This window comes from Callithrix jacchus, chromosome 20 (assembly GCF_049354715.1).
Source record: "Callithrix jacchus isolate 240 chromosome 20, calJac240_pri, whole genome shotgun sequence".
Classification (NCBI taxonomy): Eukaryota; Metazoa; Chordata; class Mammalia; order Primates; family Cebidae; genus Callithrix; species Callithrix jacchus.
Window position 1 is genome coordinate 41,535,001 of NC_133521.1, and position 9,936 is coordinate 41,544,936.

A 9,936-nucleotide genomic window follows, 5' to 3' on the forward strand; every position below is an offset into this window, starting at 1 on the left:
CCCAGAAATAAACTACTGTTAACATTTTGGTGAACTTTATTTTCAGAGTGCTTTTCTTAAAAAATTAAAATAGTATCATGGTATAATGTCTTGTAACCGGATGTTTTTCACGTGGCAACGTATGGCCACCAGATGAGTGAAAGCTCACAGAGGCATCAGCCTGGAGTTAGCACGGGGGCTGGAAGAGAAGGACCCAGTGCTGCTGTTCTCTCGCCTAGTGCATGACCACCATTGTGTGGGCTTCCGGCTGTCCTTGCAGGCTTAGCTGATGCTGCAGCTGCCCACTCTCCATGCCTGGAGATGCCTGGATCTGTGACCCAGACGCCTGCCCCTGTCCACCTCAGCTATTCCCTGTCAGTCCTGTTGAAATACCCTAGCTTGGCTGTGATGAATACATTTTTAAACAATCCTGACAACTCCATTGTGCCCACCCTGAGCAGTGTCGCCCACCTTGAGCTATGTAAGGCATTCTGTTCTGAGAGCTTATGGTGTGAGACGCCTGGCATCTTTGTAACCACTTTTTTGAGAAACGGCTCACTGGCCTGTACATCCTGGACTTGCAGCTGTGCAACTGCTTACCCCACATCCTGAGTAGAAAGCAACTTTAAGTAGAACTTTTCTGTTAGGCACCCCCTGCCCCCAACCTGCTCGTTCTGCCTCTGTAATAATCTGCTTACTGTCCCCTGACCCTAAACTGGTATAAAAATGTTGACCGCCCTTTGTTCATAGCTGGGAGGTTTGAGCTCTAGCTGACTCTCGGACGCCAGCATTAAAAGTGGACTCTCTAACAGACTCAGAGGGTGGCGCTTCTGTTTAAAGTCACTTGGTATAATACTGTAAGCCATTGTCCCTCGCAAGGTGTCTTATTGGTCATCCCTGACCACAGTTATCACATACTCTTCTTCCTTCCTCGGCTGAGGGGTGTTCAACTCCCTTCTGTTATATGTAAATTTTTGGTGCCGCAAAAGAAGCAGCACTCAAATATAAATTTCCTCAGCAAGGCAATTTACTTCCATAGAAGGGTGCGCCTCACAGGAGCAATGGCGAGCACACACCTGGACAGGGGAGGGGAAGGGGTTCTTATTCCTGACGCAGGTAGCCCCTACTGCTGTGTCATTCCCCTATTGGTTAGGGTTAGACTGCACAGTGTAAGTTAATTCTGATTGGCTATTTTAAAGAGAGCAGGAATAGAAGCCAGAGTGGTGGGGCGGGTAATTTGCCGGGAAGGATGGGTACTGGACAGGTCCAAGCAGGTGACCAGGGGTGACTCAGATCAAAGCAGGTGACCAGGGCAGGTGACCAGAGTAGGTGACCAGGATGAGTCAGGACGGAGCAGGGGACCAGGGGTACAGATGTGAACCACCGATTAGAACTGGTGGAAAAGGTTGTTTACTGAAACCACGAGGAAGTTAAACTTTAACATGGAGAATTAAAGAATAAGAGAGCTGAACACACTGACATACTGATTCTTTGAAGAGAAACCTGGAGTTCACTATATCTAAAACTTCTCTTCCTCTCATCCCTGACAAGCAGAAGGACCAACACCACTGGGTCCTTGGGTCCCCAGCACTGTTTCAAGCAGTTTACATAAAACATCCCAATTAATTTTCCACAACTGCTCTAAGGAACTTAGAAGGAGATGCTGTCACCACCATGCCCGTTTTACAGATTAGGAGTTTGAGACCAGAGAGGTTAGGTACCTTGCCTATTGTTACAGCAATCAAGAAATGGATCTAGGAATGAACACAGGAAGGAAAGGAGACTCAGTGTCTCTCCCCTGGCCACGTAAACAATATCCAAAATTGCAGAACTAGACAAGAGGTGGAAATACATTTAGTGAGTGCTTCCTCATGAAGCAGCCTCCTTGTCTGGGATAAGTATCAGGGTTCTTGGTCCCATAGCCAAGGAGATCAAGGTCACAGACACACACACAGAGTGAGTCTGGAGCAGGAGTTTCATAGGCAAAAGGAAAGTACTGCTCTCCATCACAGACAGGGGTCCGGAGTGGGTTGCCAGGCGGTAGTAAAAGTGTCAGAGTTTTTATAAATGGGCTAGTGAGGAGGGGGTTAGTGAGGAGTGGATGTCTTATCCTCCTAGAGCCTGATGGTTTAGTTGGGACCAGGTATGCTATCTGTATACATCAGAGACTTTTTTTTTAATCCCACTCCATTCCCTGACCACCTGAGCCAACTCTTAGTCTGTTTTGCTTACCTGGGAGGGAGTTTCTGTGCCATTCCCAGGCATCTTTGTGCAGCTGCCAGCGTCCCTCCCCGCCACCCCAGTCCACTTTTAGCTTCCCTATCTTAGTGTGCCTAAAGGGAAAGGAATGTACTTATTAAGGCCCACTGTTTTAGCGGGGCCTGTTGTATGAATGTGAAGTTTGTGGGGACCCAGGAGACTGCAGGCCCCACCCTTCTATGCTTGAGCTCTCTTATCTGTGTTTTACGTCTTCACCTTTCACTGCTTGTTGTGAGAAGAGAAGTGATTTCTTTTGGACTGCATGAGATTAGAAAGGGAGCTACTTCTTTTCTTTTCTTTTTTTTTTCGAGACTGAGTCTCACTCTATGAACCAGGCTGGAGTGCAGTGGTGCAATCTCAATTCACCACAATCTCTACCTCCCAGGTTTCAGCGATTCTTATGCCTTAGCCTCCCAAGTAGCTGGGATTACAGATGCCTGTCACCATGCCTGGCTATTTTTTGTATTTTTAGTAGCGCTAGTGTTTCACCATGTTGGCCAGACTAGTCTCAAACTCCTGACCTCAGGTGATGCACAATGCTGACATTGTGATGTACCTGCCTTGGCCTCCCAAAGTGCTGGTATGATTTTTATCTGCATTTTTCACTGATAAGATAACTGAGGCACAGAGAGGTTGCATAACTTGTTCAAGGCTGCCCAGGCCGCCTGGCTGCAGCGTCTCTGCAACACAACAATGCCATGCTTGCGTTTGGTGACTCAAAAGATGGGGTTCCCTTGAGTAAGATATGCCGCCCTTCCAGATATGGAAAAGCAAATCCGTGGGGGCAATTCTGTTGGGAAAGCAAGCTCACAATTTCTGATTTAATAAGTATAATAAATACAAGTCAATCTCTTCTTGATAACACAGTGTCCTCACCAAACCTGAGTTAGCTTGAAACTGATCACAATGTCACAGAGTGTTGGGATTACAGGCGTGAGCCAAGCATCCAGTCCTTTCGCTTTTCTTTTTCTTTTTAAATAGAGTCTTGCTTTGTTGCCCAGGCTGGAGTACAGTGGTACAATCTTGGCTTGCTGCAACCTCCACCTCCTGGGTTCAAGCAATTCTCTTGCCTCTGCCTCTTGAATATCTGGGACTATAGGCACCTGCCATCGTACCCAGCTAAATTTTTTTTTTTTTTTTTTTTGGTAGAGGAAGTGCTTTACCATGTTGGCAAGGCTTGTCTTGGACTCCTGACCTCAGGTGATCCTCGCGCCTCAGCCTCTTCAAGTGCTGGGATTACAGGCATGAGCCACCGTGCCCAGCCTGAAAGGGAGCTATTTCTGAGCTGCTTTTCGTTAGAAGGAAACTTTCCTACCAGGGACTCTTTACCCTTTCTGCCTAAATAATTTCTTTCTGCCTCCTGTAACACTCACACTTTGCCTCCTGTCACTGAAGTACCAAGCCTTGAAGAAAGAGTGTCTTTTTTGTTTTGTTCTGTTGTTTTGTTGAAGAGGAAACTTACACTCAGAGGGGTGAAGTAGATTGCCTGGAGTTTCACAGCTAACAAACCAGCAAGCCAGCATTTCACCCCACACTGCCAGTGCAGAAGCTGACTTGCTCTGCAGTAACAAGCGACCTTCTGTGTCGGTGCAGGAGCCCCCAGGAGCATGATGAAGTGCATCCCATACAGCATGGATTTATCTCCAACAGTTTCAAGCTAACTCAGGTTTGGTGAGGACACTGTGTCATCAAGAAGAGATTGACTTGTATCTATTATACTTATTAAATCAGAAATTGTGAGCTTGCTTTCCCAACAGAATTGCCCCCACGGTTTTGCTTTTCCATATCTGGAAGGGCGGCATATCTTACTCAAGGGAAACCCATCTTTTGAGTCACCAAACGCAAGCATGGCATTGTTGTGTTGCAGAGACGCTGCAGCCAGGCGGCCTGGGCAGCCTTGAACAAGTTACTCAACCTCTCTGTGCCTCAGTTATCTTATCAGTGAAAAATGCAGATAAAAATCATACCAGCAGTTTGGGAGGCCAAGGCAGGTAGATCACAATGTCAGCAATTTGAGACCAGCCTGGCCAATATGGAGAAACCCTTTCTGTACTAAAAATACAAAAAATATTAGCCAGGTGTAGAGGCGCATGCCTGTAATCCCAGCTCCTCAGGAGGCTGAAGTAGGAAAATGGTTTGAACCCGGGAGGCAGAGGTTGCAGGGAGCCAAGATCGCACTAGTGCACTCCAGCCTGGGCAACAGAGGTGACTCCGTCTCAAAAAAAAAAAAGTACCTACCTTACAGAGTTGTGAAAGTTTAATGAATAGGTTGATGTGAAGCACTTAGGACAATGCCTAGCACTTAGTGAGTGCAATACCAAGCCTTAGTTATGATTACAATTCATAGAGGCCAGAGTTTGATACAAAGTATTACTTTCCCCTTTGCATTTAGTTTTGGAGCAAACAAAGCCAGCCTTAAAGAATGTATTAGTTTCCTGTGGCTGCTGTAACAAATGACCACAAATTCAACTGTTTAAAACAACACACATTTATTCTCTTACAGTTCTAGAGGTGGGAAGTGCAACACAGGTCTCGGTGGGCTAAAATCTAGGTCTCAGCAGGGCTTCATTCCTTCTTTCCCGGCTTCTAGAGACCACCTGCATTGGCTTACAGCACCTACCCCACCCCCTACGTCTTCCTCAGTAGCATATAATCTTCATATTTTTCTCTTAATCTGACTTTTCCACCTCATTTTTACACCCAGATCATCCAAGATCATCTCCACATCAGCTGATTAGCAAACTTAATTCCATCTGCTACCTTAATCCCCCTTTGCCATGTAACCTAACATGTTCATAGATTCCACCGATGGGGACATGGACCTATCGGTGGGGACATTTTTCTGCCAACTACATACCAGTAACTAAGGCCTGGCTGGGTGCGGTGGCTCATGCTTGTAATCCCAGCACTTTGGGAGGCCGAGGCGGGCAGATCATCTGAGGTCGGGAGTTCAAGACCAGCCCAACCAACATGGAGAAACCCCGTATCTACTAAAAATAAAAACTCCCTAGTTGGGTGTGGTGGTGCATGCCTGTAATCCCAGCTACTCGGGAGGCTGAGGCAGGAGAATAACTTGAATCCAGGAGGCAGAGGTTGTGGTGAGCAGAGATCACACCATTGCTCTCCAGTCTGGGCAACAAGAGTGAAACACCATCTCAAAAAAATAAACAAAAACTAAGAACCCTGTCAGTCTGATCCCCTTTCCACGTCTCAGGCCTCCCCACCTCAACCCTGACTCCCTGTGGTCAAGGTTGGGACCTCTGCTTCCTGACACCCTCTTCAGACAGCTTGGAGGTCCCTCATGGCTATTTACCATTCTCTGAGGGCTGGACTTTCCTCTTTCAGAGTTAAGAAAAATGAAGCATCTACAAGTTCTCAAACTTGCTGATAGGCACCACCTTTCTCAGCTTGAGTCTGAGGCATTGTGTTAAAAGACTCCTCTTGGCTAGGCATGCTGGCTCACATTGTAATCCCAGAACTTTGGGAGGCTGGGGTGGGCAGATCACCTGGGGTCGTGAGTTTGAGACCAGTCTGGCCAACATGGTGAAACCCTGTCTCTGCTAAAAATGCAAAAATTAGCCAGGTGTGGAGGTACGTGCCTGTAATCCCAGCAGCTACCTGGGAGACTGAGGCAGGAGAATTGCTTGAACCTGGGAGGCAGAGGTTGTGGTGAACCGAGGTCACACCATTGCATTCCAGCCTGGGGACAGAGCAAGACTATGTCTCAAACAAACAAATGAAGAAACAAAAGACTCCATCACTGTTTATAATCCTGCTTCTCTCTTATTGGTTCCAACAACAATACAATCTTATTTGATGGCAGCAAAATGATAAACTACTCCTAATCATTCAACAGCAAGTATACATTAAGCAGCTACTGTATACCAGCTACTGGGTTACACAGTAGGAATCTAAAGTTAAGTGAGACACAGATTTTGCCTTTGGGGAGTTCCGTCTTGGGACATAGGCAGAGGGTAGAAAGCAGACATGTGTTTTTAGAAAGAAAAGTCCTTGGAAAACAGGTTGTCATTACTTAGTAAAGCACAGGCCTGCAATCCAGCAATTCCACTAATAGGCATTTGCTTATGTGGTTTTAAACATGACTGCACATTAGACTCACCTGAGGCTTTGCTTTTTAAGTTCTGCATACCCACCTCCAGACCAATGAAATCAGCACCTCTGGGTGTGTGGCTCAGGCATCCGTTTTTTTAAGGCTTTCAGGTGATTCCAGTGTGCACTGTGCCCCCAGGGATTCTGATGTAATTGGACTGGGATACAGTCTAGGCATTCAAATTTTTATTTCTTTAATTAATTTTTTTGAGACAGAGTCTGGCTCTGATACCCAGGCTGGAGTACAGTGGTGCGACCTTAGCTCACTGCAACCTCTGCCTCCCGGGTTCAAGTGATTCTTATGCCTTAGCCTCCCAAGTAGCTGGGATTACAGGTGCCTGCCACCACACCTGGCTAAGTTTTGTATTTGAAGTAGAGACAGGGTTTCACCATGTTGGCCAGGTTGACCTCAGATGACCCCGGCTTCAAGTGATCCACGTACCTTGGCCTCTCAAAGTGCTGGAATTACAGTTGTGAGCCGCTATGCCTGGCCTAATTGTTTTTTATTTTTTTGAGACATGGTCTCATTCTGTCACTCAGGCTGGAGTGCAGTGGCATAATCTCGGCTCACTGAAGCCTCAACTTCCCTACACTCAAGTGATCCTCCCATCTCAGCCTCTAGAGGCTCCCATCACACATGGCTAATTTTTGTGATTTTTGTAGAGATGGGTTTTTGCCATGTTGCCCAGGCTGGTAAAATTTTTTTTTAATTCCTTGTGTGATTCAAATACAGCAAGGTTTGGAAACCATTAGTCCAGACCAGTGATTCTCAACAGCAGGAAGGGCATTAGTCCAGAGCGGCAATTCCTAGTAGCAGGAAGACATATTTGGTACATGTCTTCTTACCAGGAACTCTTCCTAGCTTCTAATGGGTCAAGGTCAGAGGTGCTGCTGAGCATCCATAATATCCATATAATAACAAGGATCCAACCCCAAACATCTGTCATGTCAAGGTTGTTGAGAAACTTGACTAGAAAGACCCTTCCATGAGTGCCCCAGGACCAGGAAGCACATCTGTGGATGTTCATGGTAGCCTTGTAACAGCACAGGCAAACCAACCCAGATACCACGCCAATGAAAATATAAATCTACAGCAGGACATTCATGGTGCAGACAAAGTCAGTGCACTGTCAGCGGGGGAAAGAGGCAGAAACAGCAGGGGTGAAAGAGCAGGGCCTTCCCTGGTGGGAAGGGGGTCTCCTGGAATTGCGGCTGCATTCCCAAAGATCTCCAGTAAGTTTATGAGTCTCTCTTCTTTCTAGGCTGCTTGGTTAGTTTGACATTTCATGGAAAATTTTATCCTGGTTGGTTGTTTTAAGGAATGTGGGCAATTCAAGTAAAGAAAAAAATCAGTATGCATGAAAGTATTTCCTACAGTATGAGATAGATATATATATGTAATAGCAAAAAATAATTAGAAATTATGTAAATATCCAGAAATGGCAAAGTGATTACAACAATTATGGTACATAGACGCAATTGAATGTTATGCAGCCATTAAAAAGGATAATTATGAAGGTGATTTAGAAACATGGGAAGCGTTTGTGACATGATGGGAAGTGAAAAAAACCAAAATGAACAGCAAAAGCACAGTGATTACAACTCTAAACAAATACGTTGACCTGTGGACAAATACTGGAAGGATTTGCAGAAATAAAAGCTGTAGTGATTAGGATGCTAAGAGTATGGGTGATTATTTATTTTTTCTTTTTTCCAAGAGTTTAATTTTTTTTTTTTGGGGGGGGCAGAATTTCACTCTTGGTGTCCAGGCTGGAGTGCAGTGGCGCAGTCTGGGCTCACTGCAGCCTCCGCCTCCCAGGTTCAAGTGATTCTCCTGCCTCAGCCTCCCAAGTAGCTGGAATTATAGGCACCTGCCACCACATCTGGATAATTTTTGTATTTCTTTTAGTAGAGACAGGGTTTCATCATGTTGGCCAGACTGGTCTCGAACTCCTGACCTCAGGTGATCAGCCCACCTCAGCCTCCCAAAATGTTGGGATTACAGGTGTGAGCCACCACGTCCAGCACCTCTGTCCATTTTTAATTGGGTTGTCTTTTTATTGTTGAGTGGTAGGAATTCTTTATATAACTCAGATGCTAGACCCTTATCAGATATATGATTTTCAAGTATTTCTCCCACTCTGTGGCTCATGTTTTCAGTTAATTGTTGGTGTATACAAGTTTTTAATTTTGATGAGATCCAAGTTATCTATTTCTGTTGTTTACACTTGTGATGTCATATTTAAGAAATAACTGCCTATTCCAAAGTCATGAAGATTTATACTTATTTTCCCTTTTAAGGATTTTATAGTTTTAGCTCTTATATTTAGATCTGATCCCTTTTGAGTTAATTGTTTACTTTAACATTACTTTGTTTGTAGATGTCTAATTGTCCCTGTCCCATTTGTTGAAGACTCTTTTTTACCCATGGAATGGTCTTAAAACCCTTGTCAAAAATCAATTGACCAGGCTGGGCATGGTGGCTCGCAGCTCTAATCCCAGCACTTTGGGAAACTGAGGCAGGTGGATCACGAGGTCAGGAGTTTGAGACCAGCCTGGCCAACATAGTGAAATCCCATCTCTGCTAAAAATATAAAAATTAGTGGGGTGTGGTGGCACTCGCCTATAGTCCCAGCTATTTGGGAGGCTGAGGCAGGAGAACTGCTTGAACCTGGGAGGTGGAGGTTGCAGTGAGCCGAGACCACGCCATTGCACTCCAGCCTGGATGACAGAGTGAGACTCCATCTCAAAAAAAATCAATTGGCTGTAGATGTATGGGTTTATTTCTGGATGTTCAATTTTATTCCATTGATTTTTGTGTTTCATCTTTCTGCCAGTACCACATTATTTTGATTACTGTGGCTTTGTAGTAAGTTTGTTCTTCCTTTTAAAGATTGTTCTGGCCACTCAGGCCCCCTAGCATTTCTATGTAAATATTATAATAAGTTTTTCTATTCCTGCCAAAAAAAAAAAGGCAATTGAAATTGTAATAGGGATTGTATTAGATCTGTAGGTTAATTTCGGGAGTATTGCCATTGTATCACACTCCTATAAAAAATACGTGAGACTTGGTCATTCATAAAGAGATTCAATTGGATCATGGTTCCACACGCTGTACAGGAACTATAGTGACTTCTGCTTCTGGGAAGGCCTCAGGAGGCTTCCTTTCATGGCAGAAGGCAAAGGGGGAGTGAGGAGCTTCACATGACCAGAGCAAGGGAAAGAGGGGGGTGGCAATGCAGCTTTTAAACAACCGGATACAGCACCAAGCGGAGATGGTGCTAAACCACGTATGAGAACTCTGCCCCCATGATCCAGTCACTTCTTACCAGGCCCCACCTCCAACACTGGGGATTTCAATGAGACATGAGATTTGGTGGCGACACAGATCCAAATCCTATTAGCTATATTAACAATATTAAATCTTCCAATCCATGAGCCATGGGCGGACCATTCCATTTGTTCAGGTCTTTAATTTCCTTCAATACTGTTCTGTGGTTTTCCATCTACCAGTCTCACACTTGCCTGCTCAAACATGTTTCTTTTATTCTTTTAGATGTTGCAGTTAATAGAATTGTTTCCTTAATT